Genomic DNA, 17,583 nt, shown 5'->3' on the forward strand with positions numbered 1-17,583 from the left:
GTGACTGACCACTTTACATGGTATTCGCAGGCATATTCCAGGTGTGACCAGAAGGTGACCACCATCACCCGAGTGTCGTGGGAGAAATATTTTTCAGTGTATGGATTCCCAGCTCGGATACACTCTGACCAGGGATGGAACTTTGAGAGTCTGATCCTGCTGCGGCAAACTAAAAGGTATCCAGAACGCACTAACATAGGCCTGAGACTATATCAGTATGCACTTTTAATTCATGTCAGCAGGGCAACACAGGGCTATTAGAGTGTTCTTCAGTTCACACCCCTGTAGACTGGTCTGCAGCACTGAGTAGAAAACCCATAGTAATGTAGAGACATATTGAGAGGGTGAAGTCCATTTTAACTACTGTATATTAGCCAGACTCAGCCCCTCTTGATCATGAGAAGCACCTTAGGCCCTGATCTTGCAAGTACTTATGTGACCATGGCCTTGTCTACACTTACCGGGGATCGACGCTGCTGCGATCGATGCAGCGGGGATCGATTTAGCCTGCAGAGCGCTCTCTGGTCGACTCAGCACTCTACCCAGAACAAAAAGAGTAAGGTAAGTCGACTGGAGAGCATCTCCCGTCAATGCAGCGCAGTGTACTCACCGTAGTAAGTCGACCTAAGCTACGTAGGATAACTTAGGTCATTTTACCCTGGTAGTGTACAGAAGATATGGAGAAGTTCTCTCACAGAAGTAGTCCCATTGAGTTTACTGGGGCTAATCCTGTATACGTGTTGGAAGGTGAGAACAAGCAGATGTGACAATAGAGCTAACATGCCAATGAAAGGGTGTAATTATTGTAGGCACAGCTGGGGGAGGAGACATGATGAGAATACTCAACAAGGAATAGCTGTTATATATTGACTATTTTAAGCTCCCTCTTTTTCCCCGTTCCAGAGACACAATTACCGAAGCCTGCCTCAGAGTTTTGGCAGCGAGGACAGAGATGAAGGTGTGCATTTAAGAGATGTTGTAGGGGGCCGATCTGCACTGGATTCAAACAGTACCTTCCACTGTAATGCAGGCTGGAATTCAGAGCCGTGCAAAGATTTGCTAATGATGGCTTTCATGATTTTATAACAAGCTGTTATCATATGTAAGTGCTTGGCTGACAGACCCCAATTTATCAGTCTAACAAAGCAAATGCTGTGTCATATGCTTGCCCGGAATTCTGAGGCTCAGTATGCAAATCAACAGTCCTCCAGACAAGAAATATTTGCCTTAAGTTGCAGCCGAATGCCCAATAATGGGTACTGAGTTTGCTGAGTGTTATGGCCATATAACTTGCTGTCTCCCACATCCTACTCCAGGAGGATTTATCCCCAAAGTCCCTGACAATAAGACCTGGCGGTAAATTCCTTCCCCACCCCACATATGACCATCAGTTAGACCCTGACCAGGTAAGCAAGGACCAGCCAGCCAAGCATGTGAGGAACAAATTCTCTGTACCATCTCAGAGCACTGGCCCTCTCTGTCTAGTGTCTCCTCTTCAGCCAGGACATTTCAGAGGAAAGAGGCCAAAAAGCCACACATACACTACAAACAGAATACACTGGGGAGAGAGATTCCCTTTCTGACCCCTACAGTAAGGAGCTGAAGCTCCAAACATATAATAAATGGAGAAATACTAATCTCCTAGAGCTGGAAGGAACCTTGAAGGGTCATTGAGTCCAGCCCCCTGCCTTCACTAGCAGGACCAATTTTTTGCCCCAAATCCTTAAGTGGCCTTCTCAAGGATTGAATTTACAACCCTGGGTTTAGCAGGCCAATGCTCAAACCACTGAGCTATCCCTCCCCCAAATGATTTTTTAGGAACATAACACAGGCATCAGAAGGGACTCCCAGAGCTACCGAGGCCTGCCCCCCAGCCACAGGGCCCTGGAGGCAACTCTGTCACACAATCCCACGGTTATAGTACATCCTCCCCAGAACATCCCCTTCCAGCATGGCACAGTGCAGCACAGGAACCACTTGGCCTCAGTTTCCCACCAGGTCTTCCAGAGCTCTGCCCACCTTCCAACACCTTTGGGGTTGCAGAGACTTTGCCCTCCACCTAGGTCACTCATGGTTCTGTGCCTCCTACCTGCCTGAAAGGCACTCAAAGCCAAAACAAGTGTACAGCAACACAAACTTACACTGTTCCCTTTCCTCAGGGTGGTCTGCAGTGGTGCGGGAAGGCTTTTTACAGTGGGGGTGCTGAAAGCCAGGGCTTCCCAAACTTTTTACCTCAGCAGGAGGGAGAGCTCAGTGGTTTGAGCATGAGCCTAGCAAAACCCATGGTTGTGAGTTCAATCCTTAAGGGGGGCACTTAGGGCTCTAGGGCAAAAATCAGTACGTGGTCCTGCTAGTGAAGGCAGGGGGTTGGACTTGATGACCATTCAGGGTCCCTTCCAGTTCTATGAGATAGATAGGCACCCCCACTTAGCCATGTCTGTGCCCCCTTGCCCCAGAGCTGGGGCCAGGAATGGGATCATAGCTTGGGGTTAGGGATAGAGGTAAGGAGGCTGCAGCTGGGACCATAGCTGGGGGTGGGAGCGAAGCCCTAGGTGTGGGGCTGATGGCAGCTGGGATCCCAGGTGCAGGGTGTGGAGTGGAGCCTTAGGCCCAGGGCTGTGAGCTGAGCTCCAGATGTGGGTCCTGCTGCTAGGACCTTGGGAATGGGGCCAGAAACACAGCCCCTGGGGTGGGGCCAGTGGCAGCCGGGACACAACAGGATCAGAACTGGGTAATCTAGTCTAGACATGATAAATCAACTGCTGAGCACTCTCCTGTCAACTCCTATACTCCACAAGAGCAAGAGGCGGAGTCGATGGGAGAGCATCAGCTGTCAACTCACTGCAGTGAAGACACCATGGTGAGTAGATCTAAGTACATTGACTTCAGCTACGCTATTCACATAGATGAAGTTGTGTAACTTAGATCGATTCCCCCAGTGTAGACCAGGCTGAGAGCTCTACATCTGCTCTATTTGCCTGCTCTTCTCCAGCTAAGCAGGGCTCTTCCTTTTAAATCCCTCTCTGATCCCGGTGTCAATTTGGGCTATATGAGCCCTCAGCAGGCCATCAACCCCTTCCAGCCTTGCATGGATGCTTCTGTGCCCCCATTACACCTACTCATAAATTGATCAAGCTCCATCTTAAAACTAAGTAGTTTGTTTGCCCCAACAACTCCCATGGGGAGGCTGTTCCAGAACCTCACGCCTCTGATGGTTAGAAACCTTCTTCTAATTCTTCCCCAACCGTTGCCACAAAATTTTGCGTTGTCATGATGTTCAGTAAAATGACAACCGTGAAGTCTTATGCAGCCACAGAGTGGTTGCATTTCGCTCAGAAGTTATTGTTGCTAGTGATTTTCAAATCAGTCGTGAGAACTGTGAATTTTTAAATCCAGTGTTAGATGTACTGCCACTGGTGCAAACACTAAACTGAGCAACATCTCTGGCTAATGCCAAAATCCTTGAGTAATTATTCTGAAGCACTCTTTCCTTCTGTAATGCTATTTTGCTAATAGTTTACATAGCTGAAGGATGTTGTAAATATTTACAGAACTGTAAGAGAGAGTATTTCGCTGTAGGGCTCAGAGCTCCTTGACTCACCCCCCGTCCCCTCCCCATCCTGAGTGGATTGTTTCTCCTTGTTCTTTGCAGATGAAGAGTATTAATGAAGTATGCATGAAATGGGAACATGCTGGGACTGGGGGTGTTATGTGATGGCTATTTTCTTTCCATCATTCATGGAAAAAATGTTACTTGCAACTGCCATTTCCACACAGGTCAAATACCCAATCAACACTGTGTTAGGTAATAATTGGAGATATACCAATCTCCTAGAACTGGAAGGGACCTTGAAAGGTCATTGAGTCCAGCCCCCTGCCTTCACTTGCAGAACCAATTTTTTGCCCCAGATCCCTAAGTGGCCTTCTTAAGGATTGAACTCACAACCCTGGGTTTAGCAGGCCAATGCTCAAACCACTGAGCTATCCCTCCTCCCCGAAATAGCTACTCTGAGTCAAATACTGAGAGGACAAAAGTTCAGATGATACAACCTGCATAGCTCCTCTTAAGGTCTGTGGACTACCTAAGGTCTGAGCGCTGGTTCCCATCCTTCCTATTCTTGTAGCAACCTATCACACATATTAATAACCACTACGTGTCCCCTATGTATGGAATGCATTTCCCATCCTGGTTTGCATGGTCATCGCTACAGCCGATTAAAACTCACCTTCCCAATGAGAACTTCAAGTAGTACTGTGTGTGTGTAGCTGCCAATTAATAAGTTTGCCCAAGACAACCCTTTAAATCACCCATTAACCATTGGGGCTGACACTTTACCTACAAGGATGAATGAGTGCTTGACTTTGCAATTTTAATAATGGTCCCACCGCTAGTACTCCAGCTCCTTGTTCCATTCTCTTTGCTCCGACAGTCCCAGTTCTCCTGACTTGCCAGCTCCTTATCAGATGTGTCTTTTCTTCCCTATTCCCTCCACACTGGTTTCTAGTCCCATCTCCTTATTCAGACAGGCCCAGTCTTCCCCATCCCCCCAGCTCTTTGTCCAATCTCAAGTTTCCCCCTACGGCCAAATGGCTCCCAGTCTCCCCACAAGCTCTCAGGCCCAATTTCTCCTCTCCTCTAGTCCCAGTCTCTAGTCCCAGAAGTCTGCTTCTTTCCTTCCCCCCACCCGGTCTGTCTCTTGTCTTGGCTGCATTCAAGTCAAGCAGCAGTCTGGGCATCAGCAGGGTGTTTGTGGGAGGCAGTGCGTAATTTGTAATCAAAGACGTGCTAGGGCTCAAGCAAATTTTTAACTTTCATAACTGACGCAGCAAGCCCAGAGGGCCAGGGCTATGAACCGCCAAGCCTAGTGGTGCTTGGGCTCAGCCCGGACATAAATTAAGCATGGGGGACGGGAGTCATTGACACTACAAGAGAGACGGGCTCCAGGCTCTCAGTTCTGGTGCCCAGCCCAGAATAACTGGGAGATGCCATTACAGGGAAAATCCAGCTTCACTCTTGTAGACCTGGGATCCAGGAAGCATGTTCAGTCACTCGGTGGGGATGACACCCACACAGTCCAGTCATACACAGGAGCTGCAAGGGGATGAAGCACGCTCGGGAGGATGGATTTCACAGATTTTAACTGCTAAAAGGTACAACCTCCACTGCACTATCATTATGTTATCATTTGGCCAAATTTGGGCAGATTTACATGCTGCATTCTTTAGGGCCTCTTGACCCTCACAGGGCTGAGGTTTCATGTAGGAGCAACCCAGTAGGGGACAGCCCAGGTTGGCAGCCATCTCTAGAGTCTCACCTGTCCCACTGCACTTCCTGCTTTTTCTCCAGTCCGCAGAGTTACCGGAGAACACAGGATTCCCTGTGCACTGCCCTTTGCCGACCTAACACAGCAGAACTGCAACCCTCACTGAATCTAACTGAGTATCTAACAATCTAACTGGATCTAAAACAACAAAACAGGAAGAGGAAAGGTGGGTTAATATAGCACTCGTATTTGCTTCACATATGGTCAGCATGGAGGTTGTCCTGTTTAGTCCTTCAGAGAGAGTTTATCCTTCTTTGTAGGTAAACCCCCCTGTTGCTCCTCTGTGACGGTTAGGACCCCTAATCCTTCCCCAGGGTATGCATGAGTTCATTGTAAGCAGTTGGTGGGTGGGGAGGCAGAAACGCAAATGTCAAGGCTGTGTGTTACAAAGCACAGAATCTCCAGCGTGTTTCTGGCAGTCACTGCTTTGTTTGTCACTCCATTAAGGCTGCGTCTCCTCCCGTTTCCCTTCCTTCCGCCCACCTGCTTAGGTGAGAGGTGATGGTGAGTAACAGCTGACAAACCTGCCTGGATCTCTGTCATACGGGGGGAGGAGTGGAGGGGAACACAAATCCCTAATGAGGATGCTTTGCACTTTACTCATGCATTGCTTTAAAATTGGATTATGGTTTAACAAAACATATGTCTATTACTCTACTTCACCAGGAGGATACAGGATAGCATAGAAAATTACCAGGGCCTGGTGAGTGACACCTCCGTAGCATCTGAAAACCTCAGAGCTAAACAGAGGGGGAAAAGGTTGGGAGGAAATTATGAATTGTGCTATAGCAAGAGACAGAGGAAAAGCTTTATTCAGGCAGCCAGTGATTCAGTGGAAAGAGCTCTGGCCTCAGAGACCTGGACTCTATTCCTGGCTCTGCCACTCACTTATTGTGTAACTTAGAATCAATCTGAGTCTCTGTAAAAAATGAGAAGAATGGCACTTATCACTGTGAGATCGACAGATGAAAGAAGTGACCTTCTGAACGAACAGTGGGGGAGGTGTACAAAGGGCAGTTAGGCTCCTAATTCCTATTGAAAGTCAACTCCCATTTCTGCCTTTGCAATCTCCCCCGATGGCACCCTTGTTGAATATACCTCCTCTGTCTGTCTCTCTCAACTGTTGCATCTGCCTATTTCGCTGGCTCTGGTTGGAATCATCCCAGTCGTGGCACCACTCCTGGCAGACCCGGGTTAGGCTGTGTGAAAGGAAGGAGAGCGGCTTCTATGTCAATGTCTTCCTTGAACAACTTGGTAAGCATGGAGCACTGTCGAGTGTGTCCACACCACTCTGAAAGGCAGGCTGGGATGGAGCGGAGAACCAACGGTTCTCTATGGCATCATCCTCTGGCCCAATGTACTTCTGATTATAAATACAGTGGGGATTATTAATGCTGCTTTCCACAGCACTTGCACCCACTGAGTGCCATCTGCAGCTGCTCATGTCTGGATGCTGCCAGACAAAGGAAGGTGTGAGGGGAACAGAGTAGCAAATATGGGTCATTCCTGAAAATTCCAGGGCTCCATGGTGCACTCCCTTCTTATGAAGCCCTATGCCCTTGACAAATGGATTGTAGGAAACCGCATGTTTAGCTTGCTAGTTAGACTGGTAACTCAGAAACCAGATTCTCCTCTTTCTTGCACTAATGTAAATCAGGAGAAACTCTATGCCCAACAATGGGACATGGCTGTAAAACTGGATTAAGTGAGCCCAGAATCAGACTCTTGATGTGTGAGGTTTGCAGGGTGCAGCATACTGCCTCATCCAGAAGGCACACTGGGCACCTCCTAGTTTCCCAGACCCCTGCATGCATCCAATGAAATCACCGTGGGAGGAGATGACGTGGCTCACACGGACGGTTTTATTCCTCTTGGACCATGACGCCATAACTCAGACTGATGCAACGTGGCTCTTCGTTCTATTCTAGCGGCTACACATTGCACAAAGATTTGAGTTTGCAACCACCTGCAAGCCCCGGGTGATAGGTCTTTAGCTCAAGCAATAGAGTCTCATGCTTTTAGATTCAGAACTCATGGATTCAATCCCTGCAGCAGACCTAACCTGGAATGTTATAACACAGATGTGAGAGAAGGAGCTAGGCATGATTCTGTCTCATGCACCATCAATCAAATTGTCAGCTAAATTCTACAGTGTAATAAACAAAATACAATTGTTTCCCCAGCAAAGTTCCTCCTGGCAGCTCCCTCTTGCTCTCATTTCCTGTCTTCATACAAACCCAGCCTGCTCTGACAAGCTGGGCTTCATCTTCAGGTAGGCTTTATCCATCCCTGGCTCTGTTCCAGGTGTAACCTATGCAGCTAATTGGTCCTTTTTAACCTACTCAGCCCCTGTAAGTGGTAGAAAACCCACCCCAAGGCCTTAGTTGGAGTTTGCACTGAATAAGATAATAGACATTTGTGCCTCCTCTCAACTAGTGCAAACCCATTTGGCCTTGCCGGTCCTTAGGGATCAGCCTGGGATGCATATACACAGATTACAGGGGTCTGATGTCTGAGTCAGGGGTATCATAAGTATAGACAAGGCTTTAGCTGTGCCTTCTGGCTGACCCCAGGATGAGGAAGCCACAGACATGGCCCAGAGGCACTCTTGCTATCTCTACTCCATCCCAGTGCCATCTACAGCTTGGCCAGAGCAGAGTTTCCTAGTTCAATGTTTGTTCTTAAAAGGAAGGCAAAATGTCATGGCATAGCTTGCTTCTTGCTCCATGGGGAGACCTGTAAACCAGCAGCCAACCTAGGGAGTACATCAGCTTTATTATTACTGCACCTCTGCTAGCCATGGTACCTTTGCAGAGATAGCTTGCTACTGTTCAGGGCATGGGCACAGTGCAGTCACTCCTGAGTGAAATGCGGATGTGACACGGGAGTGCTGTGCTTCGGGGAGAGTAATGAATATTAACCAGAAAGTCTGGTCAAACCTTGCTTCCCGAAACAGAGAGCTGTGAAGAAAAGAAAAGAAAGATTCAGAGATTTCAAGGGACCACTGTGACCTCCTGTATAACACAGGCTATAGAACTTCCCCTAAATAATTCCTAGGACCTGATGCTGCCTAGTGAATGGTAAAAGTGAAGAGTGGCTGAGAATAGAGCCATGTGTTGACTGGAGAGACGCCTTGGGCTATGTCTACAATACTGCGGTAAGTCGACCTACGCTACGCAACCCCAGCTACACGAATAACATAGCTGGAGTCAACGTACCTTAGGTCGAGTTACCGCGGGGTCTAGACCACAGCGGGTTAATGGGAGAAATTCCCTTGTCTACTTACCTTACTCTTCTCGTTGGGGGTAGAGTACAGGGGTCGACTGGAGAGAGATCTGCTTTCGATCTGGTGGGTCTTCACTAGACCCACTAAATCAACTGCCAGTGGATGGATCTCAGAGCGTGGATCCCAGCTGTAGTGTGGACACAGCCTTAATCAACAGGAAATAACTCACTTGTGAGGATTAGATGGGACTGGGTGGCGTGAGAGATTTGGGTAATCTTTCAGTTTACAGGCAAATGCGCAGTAGAAGTTTTAAGGAGTTTTTCAACTTCAGCAAGAGACTTTCTGACTAAGAACCACCTTCCAGTGGGATTTTAACACTGTGGTCACAGTGGCCCTTACATCACTGCCATTCGCTCCAATGACTTTGCTTGCTGCCTTTCTTTCTAATGGGAGGCAGTTAAAGCTATATAGAAACAGAAGATGTGGTTGAAACTTGCTTCTCAGTCGAGCTGTTTAATGGCTGTTGCTGAACTTCCTGTGGCAAAAACTGTTATATATATATCTTACCACTCCCGCCCACCATCTCCTTCAAATACAGACCCATTCCACAAATGCCCGATGGCTCCCCTGCCAGCTCTTCATCCCCAGGCATCTGTGGAGTAAAGGTTAAAGACAGCATGATAGGCTCTCGCCCACTCACTGCAGAGTACAGCAAAGGCACTTCTAATCATCAAGAAAATCACTGTGCTTGTTCCTGACCAGGTTATATTGATCTGTGGTTGCTGTGCAATGCATTGTGGGGATGTGATCCCAAGCCCATTGAAATCAGTGGAAAAACTCCCATTGGGTTCAATGGGCTTTGGATCAGGCCCTATATCAGGTGGCAGTCCTTGTGTATCTGAATAGTTGCTGTGAATCTGAAAATCAGAGGGTACAGGGAAGGGTCAGTTTGTCTTGAAGGGACAAGTGTCCCCAGGAACTTCCTCTGCATTTTAAATATGTGACCATTGAGAACAGTTAAATTCATATACATCTTCTGTTCCTCCTTCTCTCCTCTTATAATTAGCCACTAACTTACCAAAAGGCCCTATAAAATGTAATAAACGTTGCCAACCATTGCATAGACATTTTAAACCACCCTATGGAAATGTATTGCATTTGTATGCATCATAATTCTAAAGATGATGCTAATAGTTCTTTCATAGTTTTCATACTCTAGCAAATCCCATAGGCTCACAGAGTAGTTTCTGTGGAACCTTATTTAATTTCCATAAGACCTTATTGTTTTATAGATTCACAGATTGCAAGACCAGACGGGACCACTGTGATCATCCAGTCTGACCTCTTGCATAATGCAGGCCACAGAACTTCCCTGAATTAATTCTTGTTTGACCCAGAGAGCAGCAAAGAGTCTTGTGGCACCTTATAGACTAACAGACGTTTGGGAGCATGAGCTTTCGTGGGTGAATACCCACTTCGTCAGATGCATGTCAGTGGGTATTCACCCATGAAAGCTCATGCTCCCAAACGTCTTTTAGTCTATAAGGTGCCACAAGACTCTTTGCTGCTTTTACAGATCCAGACTAACACGGCTACCCCTCTGATACTTGACCCAGAGAATATCTTTTAGAAAAAATCCAATCTTGATTTAAAAGTTCCCAGTGACAAAAAAAACCACCATGGCCCTTGGCAAACTGAAACAATGGTTAATTACCCTCAAGGGTTAAAAATGTGTGCCTCATTTCCAGTCTGAATTTGCCTAAGTTCGACTTCGACCCACTGGATCTTGATACACATTTATCTGTTGATCAAAGAGCCTATTACAAAATGTTTATTCCTCACATAAGTACTTATGACCTTCCCTCCAGTCACACCTTAACCTTCTCTTTGTTAGGTGAAATAGATTGGCCTCCTTGAGTCTCTCCCTAGCAGGTACGTTTTCTAATGCTTTTATCATTCCCATGGCTCTTCTCTGAGCTCTCCAACTGATCCACATCTTTCTTGAATTGACTACTGGACACAGTATCCCAATCAGCAGTTGCACCAGTGCCAAATACAGAGGTAAAATTACCTCTCTACTCCTTCTCGAGAAGCCCCTGTTTATGCCTCCAAGGATCGCATTAGCTCTTTTTGTCCCAGTGCCGCATTGGGAGCTCATGTTCAGCTGATTATCCATCATGACCCCTACATCATTTTCAGAGTCGTTGCTTCCTGGATTAGCATTTCCCAGCCTGTAAGTGTGGTCTACATTCTTTGCTCCTCGATGTATAACTTTACTTTTATACATATTAACATACCTATTATTTGCTTGCACCCAGCTTAGCAAGCGATCCACATTGCTCTGGATCAGTCCTCCTCGCTATTTAGCACTCTCTAATAGTTTATATAGTATAGCCCTGTCTGAGATCCTAGGTACATACTTAGGTGGCTATCCCAAGCCAGCATGGCCAAACTGCTATTTTTAAACATGCCAGCTCAATCAGGGAGAGTGCTAGTATGTCCACTCATAATGGATATTACATCTCCCAGCTGCAGTGTAGACGTATCATAAGAGTTGAGGAATGGTGAGGTTCCACCCTGAGACAGGTAAAGGCAAGAGGCCAAACACCTGAGGGGGTGCACGCAGAGACCAGAAAGAGGACAGAGGTGCAACTAGCCCTATAACCGTGACAGCTATAATGTGGAGCATCTGACAGTGGACAGATGCTCTCATGTATTCCTTACAATTATTTGCTCTGGTTAGAGTGGAGTGGTGTGCTTGTTTCTGCCCATGTGAGCCAGACGTTTGAGTCATGATAAATGTATATTCTCAACACAAAAAGGGATGTCATTATAGATAACAATGATGGCTGAAATCCCCTTCAGCAACATCATGAGCCATAAGCAGTCATATCCCCTTAATTATTCCAGTAGGTGGGTCATCAGAACTACTGATCAGAGTAAGATCTCATAGGATAAGCCGGGTAGTTCCTGTATGGGAATGAAAGGCCGTGGTGCTGCAGGAATTGCTCTTACAGTTCCTTAGGTGGTACACTTCTCTGTCATTCAGCAGAGAAATAAGAGACTGGCTAGTTTTATAGCACATTGTGATGTCTTTCAGATGAGACATGAAGATGAGGTCCTAACCACACATTATCATTTTAAAATCTCCTACCATTTTTTGCATCTGTAGGGATGTTAACCTCAGCACCCTAGCCAAATTCACTGGCGCAATTGTGGTTTGCCTATTTAAACTTCCCTTGCAGAAGCAATTGGATGCAGTTCTCTTCCTCCCTTTCTGCTCTGCATTACTGCAGGTTGTTGCTATTCAGTAGCCAAGGTGGATGCAGGAGAGCGGTGGTCAAAGCAGTTCTCAGATAGCCAGTTTGCCAAGTGCTGTGGCATATTTGCATTGAAAAACACATGATCAATGTAGGTTTGCTATTATGTAGCCTGGCAGAATGACAGAGCACTATTTCAAAGGATTTAGATGAGGGAAGTGTGCCTCTATTTGTGATGCAACACACCCAGTCTATAAAGAAAAGCAGTGAAATACATCTGAGACGCTAAAGCCATCTTTCTGATCTTAGTCTGATGTTTCTTCATTAAACATAAAACTCAGCATTTGCCCATGGTGGTTTTCCCGTTGTTGGGCAACTTTTCACTTTGCATTAAATATAAGCCTTTTGACTGTCTGTTAATTAACTTTTAATCTTCTTTTTCTAGCAGTAGGAAATGCTCTCTTTTTCATTAGCTTAAGATTTAAACTCTACACTAAGCTATTTTCATTGATTCTGGAATTCAGCTTGACTTTAATTGACTGCTTAACCAGTTGATGATTTTACTGCCAGGATTTTTCCCTCTCTTCTATTCACTAGCTTTAATTAAGCTGATTTATATGCTACTAACCCAAAGACTTGGGTCTCATTCTTCTGGAACTGAGAAACCAAAACTTTGTCAGTAAAAACATAAGAAAAAACAAAAACAGCAAAACAAATACCCCAGTCCCCAACTCCGCAAGCTATTACACATTTAAACCATTTAAGTGTTTATTAGAAATCAATATAATCTTTTGTCTAAGAAACTCTTGATACTTAAAGTGAGTCAGACCTAAAAGCACATTTCTAATTTCACAGGCTTTACAAATAAAATAGTATGTATGGTCTGTGTTTGTAGTACATGCTTATCAAGTATCCAAACAATCTCCTTTGCAAATTTATTAATGCACCTGACATGATAGTGAAACCCAGAAAGTAACTGATAATTTCTTATTACATTTCCACCTATAAACATATTGCACTATTTAAGATTTCGTTTCCACTACAGAGTTAGGTCAATGCAAAGCAGTTTATGTCGACCTAACTATGGAAATGTCCACACCTAAATTTCATTCGTGCCAATGTAACTGCTTTTCTACGCTGACTTAACTCCACCTTCAGAAGCAGCGTAGAGTCAGGGTTGAGGTAATTAGACCGATACAGTGTCAGTGTAGACACTGCATTGTTTACGTCGACTGTTACTGGCTTTTGGGAGCCATCCCACAATGCCCTACGCTGACAGTACAAGTGCTTCTGGTGAGGATGTGCACTGCTGACACAAGGAGCAAAGTGTGGACATGCACAAGTGATGTAATCACTATGGTGGCTGTATGCTGATGTAAGTTAGGTAATTTTGTAGTGTAGACGGCCTAAATTTTAGCAATTCTAAAATTGATGCTCTTGCCACAGTAAATTATACTGAATTGCTTAATCCCTATCTCATAGAACGGGAAGGGACCCCAAGAGGTCATTGAGTCCAGCCCCCTGCCTTTATTAGCAGGACCAAGTACTGATTTTGCCCCAGATTGCTATTCCTAAGTGGCCCCCTCAAGGATTGAGCTCACAACTCTGGGTTTAGCAGGCCAATGCTCAAACCACTGAGCTATCCCTCCCCCTGGAATTACAATTTCTTTGCAGACATTTCTCCGGATGAAAATGATGTTCTCATTCCACTCCATGCCCACTTCTGTATTGACTGGTTTGAACCCTCCCACTTAGAAAGGGGAAATTGGCTGACCTCATCACTCCTTATTAGGAGCGCCTAATTGGAAATTGGCTGACCCCAATCACAGCAAAACTGCGGCCACGTCTCCAGCTGCCCCTGCACTGGCCCATGGAGCGAGCTGACTGAAACGAAGGTGCACACTCTGGCCTCATGGAATGCATATGCTACTTTCCTGGGGGAATTCTGGAAGAATTCTGGCTGAGTCAGCTAAATTTCCTCCTGGGGTTTCCCGCTGCAGCATGGCTTCCCTGCTCCTTTAGCAACAGCCACCTGCTCAAACCCTACAATCTCTCCTGCAAAGAAGTGGCACCAAATATTCCTTAATACAAACATATTTTTATTTGCAAGTATTCCATGTTTGCCTTTCAGCCTTACTCACATCAGTAAAAATCAGGTTAACTCAAATCGGACAGTATTTTCCTGAAACATCTCCCTTAAAATTAGATATAAAAATGTTCAGAAATGGCATAAATTCACCTGTTTGTTTGTTTTTTTAATTTAATCTTAGGTGAAAGAACAAATCATATTACTCCCTATGAACCTTAGCATAGTCATTCTTGGTAGGGTGTCCTTCTGCTTGGCATAGCAGCCTGGTTCTTGGTGCCTCCGGCAGCGTCCCAGTAGCGTCTGTTTTCTAAGGCCAAGAAGCTGTCATTTTTGCATGACAAGGAATTCTGAGAGCATATGTTCAACTACTGCTGCACAATGGACTACGTGAGTGGCTTGTATTTATTTATCATGTGTTTGATTTGCTCATGAGATTTTACAAACATGCCCTGATTGGCTGTGATCTACAGCTTTCATTTTTCTAGTATTTCCCCCCGCATCACTAGGAAGTGCTGCATCCCTTTGTGCTTGGGCACTGCAATAAACTGAATAATTTACACTCTCTTTGCCTCATTGTATGTATTCTCTGATAATGTCGGAGTGCCAGGACACACACAGTTAGATAGTCACGGTGATGAACACCAACTACCAGGCCAAAGAAATACAATTCAGGCACGTAAGCCTCTTGTCCAGCCCCGTGTAAAGATTTACATGTGCAAGAGGTTTTCATGGGGGTGTAAATCTGCACAGAGTGGCAGCAGTGGAGAGGGCACTGGATCAGGGGCACTATTCTTGATTCTGCCCTGACTTGCTGGATGACCTTCCTGTGCCTTTGTTTCCTTACAACCATTTATCTGTTTATATTGTAAGCTCTTTGGGGCAAAAACTCTCTGTCAGAAAGTGTTTGTGGAGTGGGCTCCTGAGCTGAACTGGCACCTCTAGTTATTGTAATATAAACAACAAAAGAATTATAACTGTATGATCAAATCAGCACCTTGGGGAAAATGGAGAGAGTAGAGTTTGCACTAAAACTGACGGTGGTGATGTTTCAGTGCTTCCCCACATTGTGGACCAGGAGCAAGGGGTACAACAGAGCTGCCCACACTTCCCCAGTCCAAGCTCTGGGATGGAGAATGGCTGGTGGAGGGATTTTTCCAATGCAAATGAAATAGTCGCAGAAACTTGGTGTGGGCAAGTGCCATTCCCTTGTAGCAATTCTTGACAGTTGAATCCCATGAATAAAAACCTAAATTGCCTCGAAACTAACAGAGTACAGCTGGGATAGCTTTGATTTATACAAAGGTAAAAGTGCAGTTCTCCCTGGATATACGAGTCCTGGACGGTATTTAAAAACACAAATACTATAGCAAGTCAATGACAGCTCATGGCCAATAGTACCAAAAGCAAGTAAAAGATCTAAAAGCATCAGCATGAACACCTGCTTGCCACACATCTCTGATTGCCAAGATACCTCTAGAGCAGTGGTTCTCAACCTATTTACCTTTGTGGGCCGCTTTGAGAGGTCATCGAGTTCAGTCCCCTGCCCTCATGGCAGGACCAAATACTGTCTAGACCATCCCTGATAGACATTTATCTAACCTACTCTTAAATATCTCCAGAGATGGAGATTCCACAACCTCCCTAGGCAGTTTATTCCAGTGTTTAACCACCCTGACAATTAGGAACATTTTCCTAATGTCCAACCTAAACCTCCCTTGCTGCAGTTTAAGCCCATTGCTTCTTGTTCTATCCTTAGAGGCTAAGGTGAACACGTTTTCTCCCTCCTCCTTATGACACCCTTTTAGATACCTGAAACCTACTATCATGTCCCCTCTCAGTCTTCTCTTTTCCAACAAACCCAATTCTTTCAGCCTTCCTTCATAGGACATGTTCGCAAGACCTTTAATCATTCTTGTTGCTCTTCTCTGGACCCACTCCAATTTCTCCACATCTTTCTTGAATTGCAGTGCCCAGAAGTGGACACAATACTCCAGCTGAGGCCTAACCAGAGCAGAGTAGAGTGGAAGAATGACTTCTTGTGTCTTGCTCACAACACACCTGTTAATGCATCCCAGAATCACGTTTGCTTTTTTTGCAACAGCATCACACTGTTGACTCATATTTAGCTTGTGGTCCACTATAACCCTTAGATCCCTTTCTTCTGTACTCCTTCCTAGACAGTCTCTTCCCATTCTGTATGTGTGAAACTGATTGTTCCTTCCTAAGTGGAGCACTTTGCATTTATCTTTATTAAACTTCATCCGTTTTACCTCAGACCATTTTTCCAATTTGTCCAGATCATTTTGAATTATGACTCTGTCCTCCAAAGCAGTTGCAATCCCTCCCAGTTTTGTATCATCTGCAAACTTAATAAGCGTACTCTCTATGCCAACATCTAAGTCGTTGATGAAGATATTGAATAGAACCGGTCCCAAAACAGACCCCTGCGGAACCCCACTTGTTATAACTTGCCAGCAGGATTGGGAACCATTAATAACTACTCTCTGAATACGGTTATCCAGCCAGTTATGCACCCACCTTATAGTAGCCCCATCTAAATTGTATTTGCCTAGTTTATCAATAAGAATATCATGCAAGATCGTATCAAATGCCTTGCTAAAGTCTAGGTATACCATATCCACCGCTTCTCCCTTATCCACAAGACTTGTTATCCTATCAAAGAAAGCTATCAGATTGGTTTGACACGATTTGTTCTTTACAAATCCATGCTGGCTATTCCCTATCACCTTACCACCTTCCAAATGTTTGCAGATGATTTCCTTAATGTAGCAATCCAACACCACTCTGGATCTAAGAAATTGGGGGGGTTCAAACACACACACTACGTATATGGGATGTGGGGGGGAAATCTTGTTATACAGAATGTCCCAGCAAGCATGGACAGCACGCAAAAAGAAGCAGTCAAAACTAGCTGTCCTTCTGATCTACAGCTGGTGGAAATTATCCTTAGTTAATAGGTGTCGTGGGCAAAACCTTTGCCAAGTTTATATTGAGCTTCAAAGTCTGTGGGGACTTGGTATGATAAAAGCAATAGCCTGAATGGCACTTATCAAATGTATTGTCAACAGGTGCATTGCCAGCTTGCTTCCCCAGCTCACTTAGCCAGTGCACCACAGATAATAATGCTCTGCACTCACATAGCACTTTTCAGACCAGTATTTCAATATGCTTAGGTTAGCGCCTGCCTGTAGTATAAATTGTAAGCACGTTGTAACCAACTCAGATGACACCCATATAACTGGGAGCCCTGGTTGTTATATTCAAAGTGCAGGTGGCAGAATTCCGTTCTTGGCATTCCAGCTTTCTAGGTGGCATGTCATTAGGGATATTGAAGGGCTATACTTTGTATTCTCACTTTCATGTAGAGAATGACACATTTCTTCCATAAGAGAAGAGTTGAGTCATCCCACCTTGCTTGCTTAGATCTTGGGTCACTTCCTTAGATCACTAGCTTTATCTGCTAAGATCTTAAGAGGCTGTCATAACCAGATAGTTAATGCCTCTTTTACCTGTAAAGGGTTAAGAAGTTCACCTAGCCTAGCTGACACCTGACCAAAGGAACCAATGGGGGAACAAGATGTTTCAAAAGAAAGGAGGAAAGTTTCCTTTGTTTAGAGTCAGTTTCAGTTTGGCAGAGTGGAAAAGATCAAGGAATCAGCCTCT

The 17,583-nt window shown here is 45.2% G+C and overlaps 1 long non-coding RNA gene across 1 annotated transcript in view; it reads right to left on the reverse strand.

Moving 5' to 3' along the window:
- Window positions 1-491: 491 nt before the first annotated feature.
- Window positions 492-17,583, reverse strand: part of LOC120406824 — a 144,639-nt gene continuing 127,547 nt past the window's right edge. Inside the window, exon 3 of the long non-coding RNA XR_005599612.1 lies at window positions 492-538. This is a non-coding gene — a long non-coding RNA (uncharacterized LOC120406824). The remainder of the gene's footprint in view (window positions 539-17,583) is intronic.

This window comes from Mauremys reevesii, linkage group 5 (genome assembly GCF_016161935.1).
Source record: "Mauremys reevesii isolate NIE-2019 linkage group 5, ASM1616193v1, whole genome shotgun sequence".
NCBI classification, from domain to species: Eukaryota; Metazoa; Chordata; order Testudines; family Geoemydidae; genus Mauremys; species Mauremys reevesii.